The sequence below is a fragment of the Canis lupus genome, chromosome 7 (genome assembly GCF_048164855.1).
Source record: "Canis lupus baileyi chromosome 7, mCanLup2.hap1, whole genome shotgun sequence".
Classification (NCBI taxonomy): domain Eukaryota; kingdom Metazoa; phylum Chordata; class Mammalia; order Carnivora; family Canidae; genus Canis; species Canis lupus.
The window spans coordinates 33,135,537-33,156,187 of record NC_132844.1 but is presented as its reverse complement, the minus strand read 5'-3'; positions in this window follow the sequence as shown (position 1 = coordinate 33,156,187).

Genomic DNA, 20,651 nt, shown 5'->3' with positions numbered 1-20,651 from the left:
GATAGTCCTAGAAATGATAGAGATGAGATAATAATAGAGTTTTCTTTCTATCTTCATAGGTAGTTATATTCTGACCCCAGAGATATAGGAGAGTTTTCACAGTAATTCTGAATTTTTCCAAAATTCTTTTAAACTCTAAAGAGAATGTCCAATAATAAACTCAACAACTATAGTAGCCAACTTAATTTACCTAATCTTCAATAGTCAACTTGACAAATGGTATTTTCAATATAGTTAATTGTATAATTATGATACCTTTTTTTCCACTTATAAGTCGATGCATTCAGTGAATGTTTGCACTTTTCTTTCCAAGATGTTTACTTATTCCAAAAGGAAAAAAAAAAGGTTTATTAGTGTATGAATTCCTTTTGAACGTTTTATTGCTTTTCTCGTTACTCTTTATAGTTATAGCTCAAAGTATGAAATTATATACTTATTAACATATTAGGCAAAATTCAACCTAACTGGCATATTGAGAATGATTTAAAATCTGTTGTGTTAAATAACTGAAACTTTTTGAGTACAAATAATAGTTTATTTTCTTGCTAAAAAGAGGAATGAAGCACATTCTCCATTATAAATATAATGGGAAGAATGTGGTTTTAGAGCTATACAGACTTTGGGGGCAGTGACTTTGGGCAGTTTACTTGATTTTTTTTGAACATCAGGTTTTTCATTTTTAAAATGGGGATAAAATGCCTACCTCATAGCACTTCATAAATAAAAATACACCCAGTGTCTGACACATAGTCATATTCAATAAATGAACACAGAGGAAGATGAGGGAAAGGAGATTATTATGATGAAGCCATTGCTATCTGAAGTCAAACAATCCCATTCCCTCCCTCCAACACTTCTTCATTCACTCCCCTATCAATAAAATGACCTACTTTCCTCAAACGAGGCCCTTCTCTCCATTACTGCAGAGTTTCTCAAAACTAGTGAAGTCTCTCTGGGTTTGTAAACTCTTGACTTAGCCTGATGGGTAGTCAAGAATTTGACAGATTCTAAAAGTCCAACTATTTTTATTTAGAGATATATATCACATTAATAGAGTCAACCTGGCTTCACCTCCTTCTTCTCCACATCTGAGTTAGGCCCAGTATTTGGGATGCAATGACTGAACCATATGAACCACATCTAGTTCCCTAGAAAAGGTCAAGATGGCTATGTACATTATAATGTCTTATTTTCTCTAGCTTCTCCCTAGACTCAGAGAAGTAGAAAGTCTTTGTTTTCAGCAAGGAGTAAATTCACTCTACAAAAGTATTTTGGTTGCTGCACTTTAGATGGATATTAATTACTTTTACATGTTTTGACTACAGATATTTGCCTCAATAAACTCAGGTAGGTACAAAATCAGCTTTACAAAGTCCATTCTTTTCCATGCTTGTGGACAACATGCAGGCCTATGTGGAGGCTGAGAAAAATTAAGGCCATTCCACCTCAAGTTTAGCATTAGCACAAGTACAGCCATTTTAGGCCCCTGGGAATAAGAGCTGAACTTTACAGGAAAAACTGCAGAATGTCCAAGGCAGGGAATCCCATATCGGAAAGACAATAAAGCTCAGAATGCCCTGGGCAGAGAATCCCATATCAGATCTTAAGAAACTCCCCCACCCTTTCCCCCACATTGAAATGGAAAAAAATTCCTCCACCCCTTCTGAAAATCCCCTAGACCAGCCCATAAAAAACCTAGCTGTAACCCACTTCGGGGTCCAAGCCCCTGCTCTGCTGTGTGGAGTAAGTATACTTGGACTCAAGCTTGAGCTTGTAAATAAACCCTCGTGTGTTTGCATCGGTGTCGGCTCCTTGGTGGTTTCTCGGATTCACAACCTTGGGCACAAGAGCCTACATTTTTCTCAAAAAACTATGGCCTCAGTCAGATCCATCAGGAAACAGTGAATGAGAAACAGAGGTATATACAAGAAGGTTATTGAGCAAGGCTTTTGAGACTAATACCTTTGAGAAGAATGCAGGAAGCCACAGTGAGCAGAGGGAGAGGTTAAATCATGATGAGCTTGCAGAAAAGGATTCAACTGGATTCAAAGGCAGTTTCAGAGGTAGACTAGCTTTTTGGAGTCAGAGTGAAGGTAGAGGTCTGGCCTATTATTCCACATTACTGGTCACTTCCTTGGGTGAGGCTGCTCCCCATTGCTGAGGGCAATTGCTGGGGAGGCACTCAGCTATGAAAAGTTCATAATAAACACATCTGGCAGTTTGGAGAATGAGTGCTTCATCCTAAGTGGATATATGAGTGGCACACTGCAAAATTCACTACTTACTACTAACAAACCATCATTTACTTTTAGTGCTTCAGAATAAAATATTTTGGGGGGAATGAAAAAAAAGCATATATATTAAGATGAAACAGTCTTTGTCATAGTGACATTTCAGTAACTTTACCAGGTGAAAATATAACAATCTTTAGAGGGAATTTGTTTCTTTATCCACATGACAAACTGGGGTTTCAGAGGCCAACCTGTACATATAACAACTGATGATCACAAGCCTTGCTATTCTATAGCATTAAGGATTTCAGAGAGAATTCTGACCATCTAACAACAGTAAGAAAGCTGAGAATGGTGGATCTTAGTGAGTTGAAGACTTGGGGAATAAGTCAGGCCAAAAGTGACTGAAAAACTGCAGGTACTCTAGATTTCAGAAACCAATAAGCCTTAAGACTATAGTGTAAACTGGGTCATATCTTGGTACTTATATCTGCAATCCTAATTCACCAACAGCTGTTTCTACAGCAGTGTTTACCAGTGGACTCCTCTTGCACATCAGTCGCACAGGATGTTCATGAAAGGAGGTTCTAGGTAAAATATGTCTGGGAAACTTACCATTCCAAAATCCCCCTTAAAGACTGCAGTGTTTGTTAGGATATCAAAGTCTCAAGAAGTCAGTCTGCCTATTTTTTTTTTACCTTGTCATTTTTCACATTCACACAATTATATTATCCTTTTTCACACAACCTTTATTACCATACAAAAGAAATCCTGTCCTGGAGAAATGAAGCTGGGTTATCCTTCTCCATGTAACATTAAAATGTTTTAAATGCTTCAATTAATCAACAGGCTGCTTTGCCAGCACAAAATCAAAATATGCTCTTGTGGATATCCCTTGTGGATATCCTTTACTGAAACTCCTCTGGGAAATTTAGGCAAAAAAGCAATTGCAAATTTAATGTCAACAAAATAGTTCTTCTGTCAGTGAGTCACATGTGTCTATAAACTTTTTCTTACCTATTCAAATAGTCCATTAAAACACACTTCACTTTTTCATATATACAAACACTTGAATTTTCAGAATGTTTAAGTGTCTATCACTGTAGGAAAAGCCAGAAGGAGCCTTCCTGAGTTGAGATGGGATGCAGCCATAATAAACCAACAAACCCTTCCAACATAACATGACATAGGCAGAGAAAATGTGCCATGTGGAAGAAGCAGGGCTTTGTAGTGACATGAAAAAGGATCCAATTCCGGCTTCATTCCCTTGCTGAGTAACCTTGCCAAACTGCTTCATTCCTTTGACCTCATGTTCTACATATGTAATATAAAGATGATATCATCTATCTTGAAAGTTATGCTGGAGGTTAAATGAAATAACATTTGTATAGGGAAATAAACTCAATGGGACCTTGCTTAACAAATAGTACTGTTTCTTACCTACCCTCTTGTCTTATTCCTTCCAGATGATTCAGAGGAAATGAGGGGTAGATTTTTCCAATAATTATTTTCTTTATAATCTCCCTTTATTTCAAATTTTCCAAATTCATAATCTTATTGATAGTATAGACAAGAATCAGAAAGGACATTGAAAGGGAAAACATCAGGATAGCTTGAATCAGAAACATGATCATGAGAAGCTTAGACACTAGAAAAGACAAATGCCTGAAGATTTCCCTTATCCAAGGTTTGTCCCTTACCTTCTGTCTCTTGAAGGTTTTTGTAAAAGAAGAAAGCCCTTTGACCCTTTATAATTTTTGACATTTTGGGGGATCTCTGGGTGGCTCAGTGGTTTAGCACCTGCCTTTGGCTCAGGGCGTAATCCTGGAGTCCCAGGATCGAGTCCCACTCTGGGCTCCCTGCAGGAGCCTGCTTCTCCCTCTGCCTGTGTCTCTGCCTCTCTCTGTGTGTGTGTCTCTCATGAATAAATGAATAAAATCTTTAAAAATACAATTTTTGACATATTTCCTAATATAGTTCGGACATTTCATCACTAATGGGTACTTAATCATAGCACTCTATTTCTACCTGGCAATTAATAATAAATCCATTGTAGAGTTTGAGTGTCTGTGCACTGACTGCATGAGTGCTCATAATATAAAATGCAAAATAAGAGTTAAAATCCACTACTCTTCACTTATCACATTGGCAAAAATCAGAAAGTTCGATAACATGCTATGTTTGCAAAGGCTGATGTAAACCAAAATTGGCACAACATAGGGAAGACAATTTGGTAACAGCTGACAAAATTTAAAATGCATCCTTTTGGACTCAGCAGTACCATATCTAGCAATTTATTGTGTAAATATTCTCTTGTGTGCAAAATAAAGCATGTTCTAATGTACAGTACTGTTAGTTATAGCAAACCCTAAAAATAACCTAAATTTCTATCATTTAAGAACTGATTAATTAGTTTAGTACATCTATAAGATAGAGTAATATTTATAATTAACTGTATACCATTTACAATACTAGTCTTCAAGATAATATTATAAAGTGAAAAAAGCAAGTTAAAGAATATCAAAAAAAGTAAAATGCATCTACAGTCAATAGACATAGATTATTTCTGGAAAGACATCTAAGAACCTGACCGCAGTTGCCTTCAGGGAGGGTATATGGTGACTAAGAAGGCCTTCATCTTTCCCTTAGCTTGTTTACACATAGGCTAATTCCTAACTCTAGACTACTGATCACCTTTTTCTTAAAGCATTTACTTAAGCAAACTTATATCTGGAAATTCTTTCTCTATCCCTTTGAGGTGTAAATCTTTTAAAAAGTCCTTTGCCTGTTTTATAACCCAAAACTATCTTTCTCAAGGACCTGGGAGTCATCTCTATGAAATGTAACCATCAAGGAAGATATACCCTATCTCCTAATTTCTATGGAAAGGCCGGAGACTAACACCTAGGGAGGTGACTTGCTCCATGTTGTAAAACTACCTCCTGTCATAAGAAGTTTAATTTTCCCTTGGGTAAGGTCAATTAGCAAACATAGGTGGCCTATGATTTCTTAAAAATTCTCCTACTCACCCTCTCCCCTTTTTTGGTAGAGTTGAGCTCAAAGTTTTAGCATCTTTCCCTGTTGCAATAGCCTTGAATAAAGTCTTCTTTGCATGTTTAATGTATCCGATGCACTTTTTGCTTTGACATTGGGATATAATATCACATTTTCATATATACAAACATTTGAATTTTCAGAATGTTTACATGTGTATCACTGTAGGAAAAGCCAGAAGGAGCCTTCCTGAGTTGAGATGGGATGCAGCCATAATAAACCAACAAACCCTTCCAACATAACATGACATAGGCAGAGAAAATGTGCCATGTGGAAGAAGCAGGGCTTTGTAGTGACGTGAAAAAGGGATCCAATTCCAGACAATTTCAAGAGAGAAACTTACTTTCCATTTAATACCTTTTTGATATTTTTACATTTTTACCATGTGCATCGATTATCTACCTATTCAAAATGTTTCAGTTAAATAATCTAGCAAAATCCTTAGTGTGGTTTACAGCCTCTGGAAATACAGGCTAAGTTATCCTGAAGAGATTCATCCAGTCACCTTCAGCTTTGAAATACTCTGCAAAATATTTTATAGGGAAAAAAACCCCTTCCAATTAAACAATGTGAACTGAAACTAAAATGGGAACATGTCCTTAATTCTCTCAAATAGTGCTGTTTAATACAAAGAAAGTGTTTTAGCTTAGTTGCATGAAAATTACAAGGAGCTCTCAATGAGAACTTCTAATATTTTCCGGAGATGCTAGGTGTACAATTATTCCATATAGCTATCTTATTTGGGTCACCCTAAGCTCAACTTCCACTTTAACTATGGAAGCCTGCGAGCTACAAGTCTGTATTCAATCAAGTCATTTACTTTGTGATGATTTATATTCAAAGCAAAATAAGAAGGGATGAACACTCATATTTACAAAGTCAGTATAATCCATTTTTTAGTGACATCTTTCAAAGACAAGTTCTGAAATCTACAGAGAGATTTAATGCTATCAATTTTTATGGTCAGTTATATTAGTCCTGGTTTTATTTTATTTTTTTTTTAATTTTTATTTATTTATGATAGTCACAGAGAAAGAGAGGCAGAGACATAGGTAGAGGGAGAAGCAGGCTCCATGCACCGGGAGCCCGATGTGGGATTCAATCCCGGATCTCCAGTTTCGCGCCCTGGGCCAAAGGCAGGCGCTAAACCGCTGCGCCACCGAGGGATCCCTAGTCCTGGTTTTAAAAGTCAGGTTTTTTTCTTTAAGAGGTAAATTTCAAACTCAGAGAACTTAGTAAGTAATTAGTTTGTCAATATTAAGGAAGTGTTCCCATAATTAAACTTCTAGGAGGTAGAAGAAATTTAATTTGTATGTATTATGTAGGAGCATTTTAATACTAGAGTATTTTAACACTACTCTCATAGGAAGATGGCTTTTTTTCCTTTACCCTATGTTATCATCATCTCTGTGTTGTGGGGTATCTCTCTTTCCCATCACAGTTTTTTTTTTTTTTAAAGAAAGTAGATAGGATAATTGGAAAATACTTGTAAGTATATTTCAAGGTAAGGAAAGAGACAGATGCCCTTTGAATAGTCTATAACCTTTAATGTTTGATTTGTATAGCTTGGAATCCCTTCACAGTGAGAGACATTACACTACCTGGAATTGACCAAAATGGAAAGTAAAGCAAGCTGCCACCTGGAATATGCATTACCTCTGTGGCTTCATCCTCCAGGACTTCCTCAGAATCCATGCTACATAAATCATGGATTAACAGCATGCATTACCTGAGAATTTGTTAAAAAAACAAGATTCTCAGGCCCTAACCCAAACTTCTTAATCGAAATCTGCACTGGACGGGTATCTGGGTGGCTCAGTGGTTCAGCGTCTACCTTTGGCTCGGGTCGTGATCCAGGGGTCTTGGGATCCAGTCCCATGTCAGGCTCCCAGCAGGGAGCCTGTTTCTGCCTATGTCGCCTGTGTCTCTGCCTGTATCTCTGCCTTTCTCTCTGTGTCTCTCATAAATAAATTTAAAAATCTAAAAAAAAAAAAAAAATTGCACTTTAAACAAAACTTCCAAGTGATTTGTATGCATATTTAAGAGTGAGAAGTAATACTCTAGATCTGAATGTCCTCTCCCCTCCTACTCAGCAAACATGAACTATGACAGAGCCTTGAAGAATTATTAGACCAAAGAGGCCTTGATCGTGGCCTCTCCCTTCCATTCTAACTGGCATGTTATTACCAAATGGTCTTCTCAAAATATTGTTTGTGATATGCTCCTCATAGCAACTATAATAACATATTCATTTGTGATATATATTTTTTTAACTTACAAAGTGCTTTCAGGTAAATTAAGTTTGTTCTCATAACAATACTGTGAAATAGGTTGTATTAGTTCCAGGTGAAATGCATTCTCGGGAATGTGCCTAAAATCAGTCATGAAGTAAGCAATGGAGTCAGGCCTCACTGTTTTAATTGCAAATATTAAATATCACACTTTCTCCCTCGTTTCATGCTGGACCATTCCCCTGTCCTAACCTTCAATGATTCCCAATTGCATATTAAGAAAAATTCAGCCTGCTGCCCCAGTCTGGCCCCACTGACCTCTTCCACCAACTATGTCAAAACCAACTTTAAGTTGGCTTCACAACCCAGATGTACTCACCTAGCCCTCCTTATTCACCCATGTCCCTTTCTAAGAAATCAACACCATTCCAATTTTTTGAAATGCAGCTAAAAGATCATTATTAAATGAGAAGGAATATAAATCATAAAGTGTTCTGAGTTACCATAAACATTTTCAGGTCATCAACATTTAGGAAATCTGGATATGCATTAAGAAAACCTAAAATAGCACATTATAGTTCCTTTGGAACTAGAGAAGTCTCAGGTCCTCCTTTCCTTAAGAGGTAAACTTCAAATTCAGAGAACTTAATAGGTAATTAGTTTGTTAATACTAATACGTAATTAATTTGTTTATATTAAGATTAAAGATGTCTTTGTCTCTTCAAGCTGCTATAACAAAATACCACAGACTAAGTGGCTTATAAACAACAGAAATTTATTTACCATAGTGCTGGAGGCTGGAAGTCCAAGAACAGAGTGTCAACGTGGTTGAGTCAGGGTCATAGACTTCTTGTTGTATTCCCATATAGTGGAAGGGGTTAGGGAGCTCAGTGGAGTCTTCATTCGTAAGGGTATTAATCTCATTCATGAGGGCTCTGCCTTCATCACCTAATCAACTCTCAAAGACTCCCCACCTCTTAATGCCATCACCTTTGGGGGTTAGGATTCCAACATATAAATTTTGGAGGAACACAAACATTCAGAGCATAAAAGATACCAAATAAATTAATTATCAATTATTTGAAAAGACATTTACCATTCTCTGTGAACATGACTGTTGTCTGCTACTTATATACCAACTGTAAAAATGACAGAATTAATCTTTCTTGTTGGATAGACTTCTTTATTATGATATAGTGTCCTACTATATCATTATAGTCTTTCATTTAAATCTAGTTTGTCTGATATAAGGATGGCTATTCTACCTTTTTAAAAAATGTCCATTAGCATGATAAATGGTTCTCCACCCCCTCACATTCAATCTGAAGTGTTTTTGCATCTAAAATTGGTTTTTTATAAGCAGTATATTGATGGGTCCTCGTTTTTATCCGTTCTGATACCCTATGTCTTTTGACTGGGGCACTAAGTCCATTTACATTCAGAGTAATTATTGAAAGATATGAATTTAGTGACATTGTATTACTTTAAGTTGCCGTTCCTATAGATTGTCGCTTCCCTTCTGGTCTTTGTCACTTTTGGGCTCTCTCTCCACTCAAAAGATCCCCTTTAATATTTCTTGCAGGGCTGGTTTAGTGTTTATAAATTTCTCTTATTCTCTTGTTAGGAATGCAAACTGACACAGCCACTCTGGAAAACAGTATGGAGGTTCCTCAAAAAGTTAAAAATATAACTACCCTATGACCCAGCAACTGCACTACTAGTTATCTATCCAAAGCATATAAAAATAGTGATTTGATGGGGCACATGCACCCCAATGTTTATAGCAGCAATGTCCACAATAGCCAAACTACGGAAAAAGCCCAGAAGTCCATGAACAGATGAATGGACAAAGAAGATGTGATATACACACACAAACACACAATGGAATATACTCAACCATCAAAAAGAATGAAATCTTGCCATTTGCAATGACATAGAGGGAACTAGAGGGTATAATGCTAAGTAAGTCAGTCAAAGAAAGGCAAATACCAAATGATTTCACCCATATGTGGAATTTAAGAAACAAAACAGATGAACATAGGGAAAGGGATGGAAAAATAAAGTAAGATAAAAAGAGAGAAGGAAGGCAAACCATAAGAGACTCTTAACTATAGGAAACTAACTGAAGTTTGCTGGAGGGGAGATGGTGGGGATGGGGTATTTGGGTGATGAGAATTAAGGAGCACACTTGATATAATGAGCACTTGGTGTTATATGCAACTAATGAATCACTAAACTCTACCCCTGAAAACAATAACATACTCTATGTTAACTAGATTGAATTTAAATTAATTTCTTTTAATTAAAAAAAAAGAGCTAAAACACTACAATATAAATAGAGAAGAAAATTCAAAATTATTAAAATAGTAAAAAATAGATAAAAGGCATTTCTCTAGCTATGACAGAGTAATATGTTCTGGACTATCTTACTTCCCCATCATAAACAACTACACAACTGGATACACTATATAAAACAACTGACTTTAGACAAAGGACAGCATAGAACAGTGATCCATGAATAAGAGGGGAAAAGAGATATAGTCTACAACCATCCCACCTTTCTTCCTTAAGGCACAGTCTGATCTCCAGCACAAGGAAGAGGACCTGAAGAGAGCATAGTCTGAGTTGAGGAGACAGAAAAAAATATTAAAAGAAATAATGGCTAAAAAGTTTTTGGTTTGATGAAAAGTACATTCATAGATTTGAGAATCTCAATGAATCCTAGGCAGAAAGATACAAAGAAAATCATACTGAAACATATAATTATCAAACTGATGAAAACCGGTGAAGCAGCTAAAGAAAAGAACCATTATATACAGAAATATAAAATTAAGAAAGGCTAGGAGGAGCTAAGATGACAGTGTAGTAGGATTCTAGGTTCATCTCATCCTTTGAACACAACTAGATAACTTTAAAATTATTCTGAATACCTTAGAAATCAAGGTAGTTCTGAAGACTAACAGAACAAATTCCGCAACTAAAGGGAGAAAAGAAGCCACATCAAAGAAGGTAGGAAATGCAAAGATATGGTTTGGGAGAGAAGCAATCATGGGTGCTGCAGAGAGGAGGAAGCTGTGCCAAGGAGAAAATCCAAAGACAGAGGATCACACAGGTGAATGGATAAGGAGAAGCCAGGAGAAGTTTTCCCAAAGCCACTGGCTGGGACGATGAGAGGGACTGCAACCAGAGGGGTTAAAGACTAGAGTTTTACTGGAGGTGGGCTTCGCTGGGATAGAGCACTAAAGGCACTAGCCTGCTCCTGGAGAGAAGGCAGGCAAACAATTAGGGGGCAGATGGTGTAGAAACTGTGATCTGGAGAACACCTGGAGCACATGGGGAAGAGACTGATCCCTCTCTTTGGAGTGCGTCCTTGAGAGGTAGCATTCACAGAGACATTTCTCTAAGAACAAAGGAGCCAGCAGTCACCATTTCCCTTCCCCACCTCTCAGGATAAATGCAGAGCCACCACAGGAAGCAGCTCAGCCCCAACACTGGCTGCCTAACCTACTTATATCAAGTCCCACACTGGCATGAATGCCCTTCTATGTTAAACTTACCTCAGTCCCAGCATGGTGAGGCCCTCCCCCGCCTTCTTTCTCAAGTTTACCTCAGTCCCATCATAATGGGCACCTTCCCAGAAGACTAGCAGAAACCCCTGCCCACACCATGACTTCTGACCAGAGACTTCTGCAGGGCTTCAATTGTATTGGAAGTAGTAGCAGGTTTCATTTAACCTAGTTAAAACTTGCCATATTCTGGTCAAGGACTAAACATTGCCCACTGCAGGCAAGCAGAGCCTCTGCAGATGACGGGCCTGAAGAATAGAGCAGCCAAAACACAACAGCAGAGTGGATGCAGCACACACCAGAGACACTATCTGAAGTGCCAGACCCTGAAAATATATGACCTCTTCTTCATAAAGCCATTACTCTCAGGAGCAGGGAACATAACTGGCTTTTTTAATACAGAGAGGAAGACAAAGACAGACAAAATGCGAAGATGGAGGAATTCCTCCCAAATGAAAGAATAGCATAAGGTCATAGCCAGAGATAGCAAAACAGATATAAGTCTGTTTTAACAAGTCTGATGGTGAATTTAAAGCAACAATCATAAGGATATTCACCAGGCTTGAGAAAATAATAGAAGACTTCAGGGAGCACCTCACTGCAGATAAGAGTTAAAATAAGAAAAACGAATCAGTCAGAAATGAAAAATAAAAACTGAAATTCGAAAAAGACTTGATGCAATGAACACAAGGATGGAAGAAGCAGAGGGATGAATAAGTGATTTAGAAGATAAAATAATAGAAGTTAATGAAGCTGAACAAGAGGGGAAGAACAATTATGGAATACAACATAGACTTAACTAACTCAGTGACTCCATCAAACATAATAACATCCGTATTATAGGAGTCCCAGAAGAAGAAGGGAGAAAAAGGGGGAGAAAATTTGTTTTAGGAAATAATAGCTGAAAACTTACCTAATCTGAGGAAGGAAACAGACATCCAGATCCAGGAGACACAGAGAACTCCCATCAAAATCAGCAAAAGCAGGCCAACACCAAGACATAATGTAATTAAATTTGCAAAATGTAGTGATAAATAAAAAACCGTAAAGTCAACAAGACAAAAGAAGTCCATAACTTATAAGAGAAGACCCATAAGGCTAGCTGCATATCTCTCAATGGAAACTTGGCATGTTAGAAGAGAGTGGCATGATATATATAAAGTAATGAATGGGGAAAATATGCAGCCAAGAATACTCTATCCAGAGAGGCTATCACTCAGAATAGGAGAGACAAAGAGTTTTCCAGGCAAATAAAAAAATCTTTAAGAAAAAAAAGAAATCAATATCTGGGCCCTGGGTATACATATTGTTAATGAGGTGTCATTTGTTTTAGGCCCTCTCAGCAGACAGAACTAGGAATTATATGTACATATACCAAACAATGAGTATACACATATTTAATATTACTTCTCTTTATCTGTATCTATATTAACCTAATCAAAGGTTCATATCAATGTCTCTGACTAAACTAATATCACATTGTTCATACTAGTTTTTTTCCTTTCCTTGTTTTCAACCTTCTCCAACAGTCAAAAATTTTGTTCTCATTTTTGAAAGAATTTTTTAAAGATTATAAGAATCTAGGTTGACAGGTTTTTATTTTTTTATTTTTTTTGGTTGACAGGTTTTTAAAAATATTTTATTTATTTATTCATGAGAGAAACAGAGAGAGAGAGGCAAAGACACAGCAGAGGGAGAGGCAGGTTCCCCGCAGGGAGTCTGATGTGGTACTCGATCCCAGGACTCCAAGATCATGCCCTGACCCCAAGGCAGAGACATTCAGCCACTGAGCCACTCACTTGGGTTGACAATTTTTTCATTCAATATTAAAGCTGTTGTTACACTGTGTTCCATCAGACACATTTTCTCATGAGAAGTCTTCTGCAATTCTTAACATTAAAAAATTAAATTTTTTTTATTTTTATTTTTTTCAAGTTTTTATTTAAATTCCAGTTAGTTGGGGCACTTGGTTAGCTCAGTTGACTAAGAATTTGCCTTTGACTCAGGTCACGACCCAGGATCTTGGGATCAGGCCTTGTGTCAGGCTCCCCACTCATTGAGAAACCTGCTTCTCCCTCTGTCTCTCTGCCTGCTGCTCCCTTCCGCTTGCGCTCCCTGTCAAAAAAAAAAAAAAATCTTTTAAAAAAATAAAAAGTAAATTCTAGTTAGTTAACAAACAGTGTAATATTAGTTTCAGGTGTAGAATTTAGTGATTCAACGCTTACATACAACAGCCAGTGCTCATCCCCACAAGTACCCTCCTCCGTCCCCATCACCAATTTAACCCATCTGCCCACCCATCTTCCCTCTGGTAACCATCAGTTTGTTCTCTATAGTTAAGAGTCTATTTTTTTGTCTTCCTCTATCTCTCTTTCCCCCTATGTTCATTTGTTTTGTTTCTTAAATTCCACATATGAGTGAAATCATATGATAATGATCTTACTCTAATTATTTCACTTAGCATATTCTTTAGCTCTATCTACGTTGATTATTATTTATTTATTTGAGAAATAGTGGGGAAGGGGCAGAAGGAGAAGGAAAGAAAGTCTTAAGCAGACTCTGTGCAGAGCACGGAGCCCAACATAAGGCTGGCTCTCATGACCCTGAGCTCATGACCTGAGCCAAAACCAAGAGACAGACATGTAACCAACTGCTCCACCAAAGCATCCCTGAGATACTTATTTCTAATACTATTCTCCAGTTTAAAAAATTAAGCAGAGCTCCTTTAAGTCATGAACATCAGTGCTGAAGAGGAATGGGAAAATAAAATATGAATTTGCCTAAGAGGTACCAGGAAGTAAGGAAATGATAGTGGTATATCGAAAGGACATAGACACTACAGTGTTTGACCTGGAACATTTTGAACACTGAGAGGGGGAAAATAGACCAATCTCTCATGCGCAAGAATTCCAAATAACTTACATGGATATTCTGCTTAAGAAGATGGAGTTTAATTTCCTTTCACACATTCTTGCATGTGGTTATGCTTAGTGACTTGCTTCCAAAGAGTAGTACATGGAAAAGAGCCCAAAATATAACTTTATGGTGGAGAAACCTGGTAAACACTACCTAAGCCATATTATCAAGGTTAACATAATCAGTGATCATTCATGTTGGTAGCATGTACCCTTAATATATAAAGAAATGAGCATGGCACTTCACCTTTGTGGTCTTCCTTTCCAAATCACATAACCTCAGTCTAACCATGAGACAATCAGATGAAGCCAAAATCAAAGCACAATCTACAAAATACCTGGTCAGTAGTTTTCAAATTGTCAAGGTCATCAATTCCAAGGAAAGCTAGAGAAAATATCAGTGACCAGAGGACTCTAGGGAAGTATCACAATTAAATGTTATATGGTGTTCTAGATAGCCACTTGAAACAGAAAAATGACATTAGGTAAAAATTAATGAAATCTAAATAAAGTGTGAAGTTTAGGTAATAGTTATGCATGATTGTTTCTTTGTGACAAAGGCACTGTAGTAATTCAGATACTGATAATAGAGGAACCTGGATGAGGAGTATGTAGGAACTCTATTATCTTTGCAATATTTATGTAAACCTAAAATTATTTTAAAAGATTTATATAATTTTTTAAAAGATGGGAAAATAAATACTCTTTTAGACAATCTAAAGCTGAAAGAATTTACCAACAGACCTGTAAAAATATTAGATAAAGTTCTTTAGACAAAAAGAAAATGATGCCAGATAGAAATGCAAAACTACATAAAGAAGTGAAAAATATTGAAAATGATAAACATGTGAATGAGGATTTTAAAATGTAGTTTTTACCTATCTAAAATTATTTAAACAATAATTTATTGTGTAACATAATTTACTATGGATTTCAAGAAGGGTAGAAGTAAAAATTTCCCAAATCTTGGGGAAGATATAGACATTCAGGTACATGAAGCTCAAAATCTCAAAGCAGGATAAACCCAAAGATAACCCAGAGAAACATCATAATCAAAGTCTCAACCCAAAGAAAAGAAGAGAATTTTAAAAGCGGCATAAGAAAAGAGACTCATCATATGTAAGGAAATGTATATGGATATGAGTGAACTCAGCAGAAATGTTGCAGAACAAGAGGGAGTGAATAATATATTCAAAACATTCAAAATGAAACACTGCAACCAAGAATACTATACCTGGCAAATCTGTCCTTCAGATACTAAGATACATTTCAAACAAATACAAAGAGAGTTCATCACCACTAGATTTGCCTTAAAAGGAATGCTAAAGGGAGTTCTTTTTTTTTCATATATATTTTTTATTGGAGTTCGATTTGCCAACATATACCATAACACCTAGTGCTCATCCTGACAAGTGCCCCCCTCAGTGCCCATCACCAAGTCACCCCATCCACCACCCACCTTCCTTTCTACCACCCCTTGTCCGTTTCCTGAGTTAGGAGTCTCTCATGTTCTGTCACCCTCACTGATATTCCCACTCATTTACTCTCCTTTCCTCTTTAATCCCTTTCATTATTTTTAATATTCCCCAAATGAATGAGACCATATAACATTTGTCCTTCTCCGATTGACTTACTTCACTCAGCATAATACCCTCCAGTTCCATCCACGTTGAAGCAAATGGTGGGTATTTGTCATTTCTAATAGCTGAGGAATATTCCATTGTAGAAATATACCACAGTTTCTTTATCCATTCATCTTTTGATGCACACCGAGGCTCCTTCCCCAGTTTGGCTATTGTGGATGGATTGCTGCTATAAACATTGGGGTGCAGGAGTCCTGCTGTTTCACTGAATCTGTATCTTTGGGGTAAGTCCCCAGCAGTGCAATTGCTGGGTGGTAGGGCAGTCTATTTTTAACTCTTTGAGGAACCTCCACGTGGTTTTCCAGAGTGGCTGTACCAGTTCACATTCCCACCAACAGTGCAATAGGGTTCCCCTTTCACCATATCCTCTCCAATATTTGCTGTTTCCTGTCTTGTTAATTTTCACCATTCTCACTAGTGTGAGGTGGTATCTCATTGCAGTTTTGATTTGTATTTCCCTGATGGCAAGTGATGCAGAGCATTTTCTCATGTGCTTGTTGGCCATGTGTATGTTTTCCTTGGTGAAGTTTCTGTTCATGTCTTTGGCCCATTTCATGATTGGATTGATTGTTTCTTGGGTGTTGAGTTTCATAAGCTTTTATAGATCTTGGATACTAGCCCTTTATCTGATAGGTCATTTGCAAATATCTTCTCCCATTCTGTAGGTTGTCTTTTAATTTTGCTGATTGTTTCTTTTGCTGTGCAGCAGCTTTTGATCTTGATGAAGTCCCAATAATTCATTTTTGTTTTTGTTTCTCTTGCCTTTATGGATGTATCTTGCAAGGAGTTGCTGTGGTCAAGTTCAAAAAGGGTGTTGCCTGTGTTCCTCTCTAGGATTTTGATGGATCCTTGTCTCACATTTAGATCTTTCATCCATTTTGAGTTTATCTTTTTGTATGGTGTAAGAGAGTGGTCTGGTTTCATTCTTCTGCATGTGGCTGTCCAATTTTCCCAGCACCATTTAGTGAAGTGACTGTCCTTTTTCCAGTGGATAGTCTTTCCTGCTTTGTGGAATATTAGTTGACCATAGAGTTGAGGGCCCATTTCTGGGTTCTCTATTCTGTTCCATTGATCTATGTGCCTGTCTTTGTGTCAGTACCACACTGTCTTGATGACCACAGCTTTATAGTATAACTTGAAATCTGGCATTGGATGCTCCCAGCTCTGGTTTTCTTTTTCAATATTCCCCTAGCTATTCAGGGCCTTTTCTGATTCCACACAAATTGTAAGATGATTTGGTCCAACTATGTGAAGAAAGTCCATGGTATTTTGATAGGGGTTGCATTAAAAGTGTAAATTGCCCTAGGTAGCATTGACATTTTCACACTATTAATTCTTCCAATCCATGAGCTTGGAATATTTTTCCATCTCTTTATATCTTCCTCAAATTCTCTCAGAAGTGTTCTGTAGTTTGTATGGTATAGATCCTTTACCTCTTTGGTTACGTTTATTCCTAGGTATCTTATGCTTTGGGGTGAAATTGTAAATGGGATTGATTCCTTAATTTCTCTTTCTTCAGGTTCATTGTTAGTGTATAGAAAAGCTACTGATTTCTCGGCATTGATTTTGTATCCTGCCACACTGCCTAATTGCAATCTGAGTTCTAGCAATCTTGGGGTGGAGTCTTTTGGGTTTTCTACATACAGCATCATGTCATCTGTGAAGAGGGTGAGTTTGACCTCTTCTTTGCCAATTTGAATGCCTTTTATTTCTTTTTGTTGCCTGATTGCTGAAGCTAGGACTTCTAGTACTATGTTGAATAGCAGTGGTGAGAGTGGACATCCTTATCTGTTCCTGATCTTAGGGGAAAGGCTCCCAGTGTTTCCCCATTGAGAATGATATTTGCTGTGGGCTTTTCGTAGACGGCTTTTAAGATGCTGAGAAATGTTCCCTCTATCCCTACACTCTGAAGAGTTTCGATAAGGAATGGATGCTCTATTTTGTCAAATGCTTTCTCTGCATTTATTGAGAGGATCATATGGTTCTTGTTTTTTGTCTTGTTGATATGATCCATCACGTTGATTGCTTTATGAGTGTTGAACCAGCCTTGCATCCCAGGGATAAATCCCACTTGGTCATGGTGAATAATCTCCTTAATGTATGGTTGGATCCTATTGGCTAGTATCTTGTTGAGAATTTTTGCATCTGTGTTCATCAGGGATATTGGTCTATAATTCTCCTTTTTGGTGGGGTCTTTGTCTGGTTTTGGAATCAAGGTGATGCTGGCCTCGTGAAACAGTTTGGAAGTATTCCATCCCTTTCTATCTTTCAGAACACCTTTAGTAGCATAGGTATTGTTTCTTCTTTAAACGTTTGATAGAATTCCCCTGGGAAGCCATCTGGCCTTTGGGAGGTTTTTGATGCCTGCTTCAATTTCCTCCCTTGTTATTGGCCTGTTCAGGTTTTCTATTTCTTCCTGTTCCAGTTTTGGTAATTTGTAGTTTTCTAGAAATGTGTCCATTTCCTCTAGATTGTCTAATTTATTGTCGTATAGCTGCTCATAATACGTTTTTAAAATCGTTTTTATTTCCTTGTTATTGGTGTGATCTCCCCTTTTTCATTCATGATTTTATTAATTTGAATCTTTTCTCCTTTCTTGTTAATAAGGCTGGCTAATGGTTTATCTATCTTATAATTCTTAAAAGAGCCAACTCCTGGTTTTGTTGATCTGTTCTACAGTCCTACTGGTCTCTATTTCATTGAATTCTGCTTGAATCTTTATTAACTCTCCTCTTCTGTTTGGTGTAGGTTTTATTGGCTGCTTTTTCTCCAAGTTCCTTTCGGTGTCAGCTTAGCCTGTGTATTTGAGTTCTACAATTTTTTGAGGGATGCTTGTATTGCGATGCATTTCCCTCTTAGGCTGCTTTTGTGGTATCCAAAAGATTTTGAATGGTTGTATCTTCATTTTCATTAGTTTCCTTGAATCTTTTTAATTCTTGTCTAATTTCCTTGTTGGCCCATTCATCTTTTAGCAGGATGCTCTTTAACCTCCATGTGTTTGAGTTTCTTCCAAATATCTTTTTGTGATTGAGTTCAAGTTTCAAAGCATTATGGTCTGAAAATATGCAGGGGACAATCCCAATCTTTTGGTATCAGTTAAGACCTGATTTGTGACCCAGGATGTGGTCTATTCTGGAGAAAGTTCCATGTGCACTTGAGAAGAATGTGTATTCAGTTGTGTTCGGATGCAAAGTTCTGTAAATATCTGTGAAACCCATCTGGTGCAGTGTTATCATTTAAAGCTCTTGTTTCTTTGGTGATGTTGTGGTTAGACGATCTGCCATTTACAGAAAGTGCCGTGCAGAAGTCTCTCAGTTTTAATGTATTATTATCTAAGTATATCTTTACTTTGGTTATTAATTGATTGATATACTTGCCAGCTCCCACATAGGGGCATAAATATTCATAATTTTTAGGTCTTCTTGTGGAGAGACTCTTTAAATATGATATAGTGTCCCTCTTCATCTCTTACTACAGTCTTTGGGATAAACCTTATCTGATATGAGGATCTGCTTTCTTTTGAGGACCATTTGAATGGTAAATGGTTCTCCAACCTTTCATTTTTAGGCAGAAGGTGTCCTTAGGTCTAAAATGAGTCTCTTGTAGACAACAAATAGATGGGTCTTGCTTTTTTATTCTGTCTGAAACCCTGAGTTTTTGGATGAGACCATTTAGCCCATTCATGTTCAGAGTTACTATTGAAAGATATGAATTTAGTGTCATCATAATACCTATTCAGTCCCTGTTTTTGTGGACTTTGAGCTTCCTCTTTCTTTTACAGAGTTCCTCTTAATATTTCTTGCAGAGCTGGTTTGGTGGTCACGTTCTTTCAGTTCCTGCCTGTCTTGGAAGCTCTTTATCTCTCCTTCTATTTCGAATGAGAGCCTTGCTGGATAAAGTATTCTTGGCTGCATGTTCTTCTCATTTAGGACCCTGAATATATCCTGCTAGTCCTTTCTGGCCTGCCAGGTCTCTGTGGAGAGGTCTGCTGTTAATCTAATATTTATCTCCTTGTAAGTTAGGGATCCCTTGTCTGTTGCTGCTTTAAGGATCTTCTCTTTGTCTTTGGAATTTGCAAGTTTCACTATTAAATGTCAAGGAGTTGACAGTTTTTATTGATTTTAGGGGGGAGCCTCTCTATCTCCTGGATCTGAATGCCTGTTTCCCTCCCCAAATTAGGGAAGTTCTCAGCTATTATTTGTTCAAATATGATTTCTGGTCCTCTGTCTCCCTAGGTGCCCTCCGGAACCCCAATTATATGTAGATTTTTCCTTCTGAGGCTGTCATTTATTTCCCTTAACTTTTCCTTATGGTTTTTTGTTTTTCTCTTATATCCTCAGCTATCTTCCTTGCCATCAACTTGTCTTCTGTGTCACTCACTCTTTTTTACCTCATTAACCCTTGTTGTTAGGACCTCCAGTTTGGATTGCATCTCATTTAGTTGATTTTTAATTTCGGCTTGATTAGATCTAAATTCTGCAGTCATGAAGTCTCCTGATTCCTTTATGCTTTTTTCCCGAGTCACCAGTAGCTTTATAATTGTGCCTCTGAATTGGCTTTCTGACACTGAATTTTAATCCAAATTCTGTAACTCTGTGGGAGAGGTACTGTTTCTGATTCTTTCTTTTGTGGTGAGTTCTTCTTTCTAGTCATTTTGTTCAGTGCAAAGTGGCTATAGGAGTGGGCTGAGTCAAGAATATCAACCACGACCTAAGTAAATTTCACCCTAGATGACTCTGCTAAGGTTGAAACCAGAAATTGAAAACAAATATCTGAATGAATTAAAACAAAAGGACCACTAATGTGAAAAAAACAATTTTAAAACAAAGTAGTAAAAAATAAAAGGCCAGGATTCCTAAAGAAGAAGAGAAAATAAGAAAAAAAAAAGAAAAGAAAAAGAAAAAAAAGGAGAAGTAAAAGAAGGGGGCCTGGGGGATGGTGGTGGTGACAAAGTTGTAGTGGAAGGAGAATGTAGTCTACCTGAGGGGTTCTAGAGGGTGATCCTATTGTT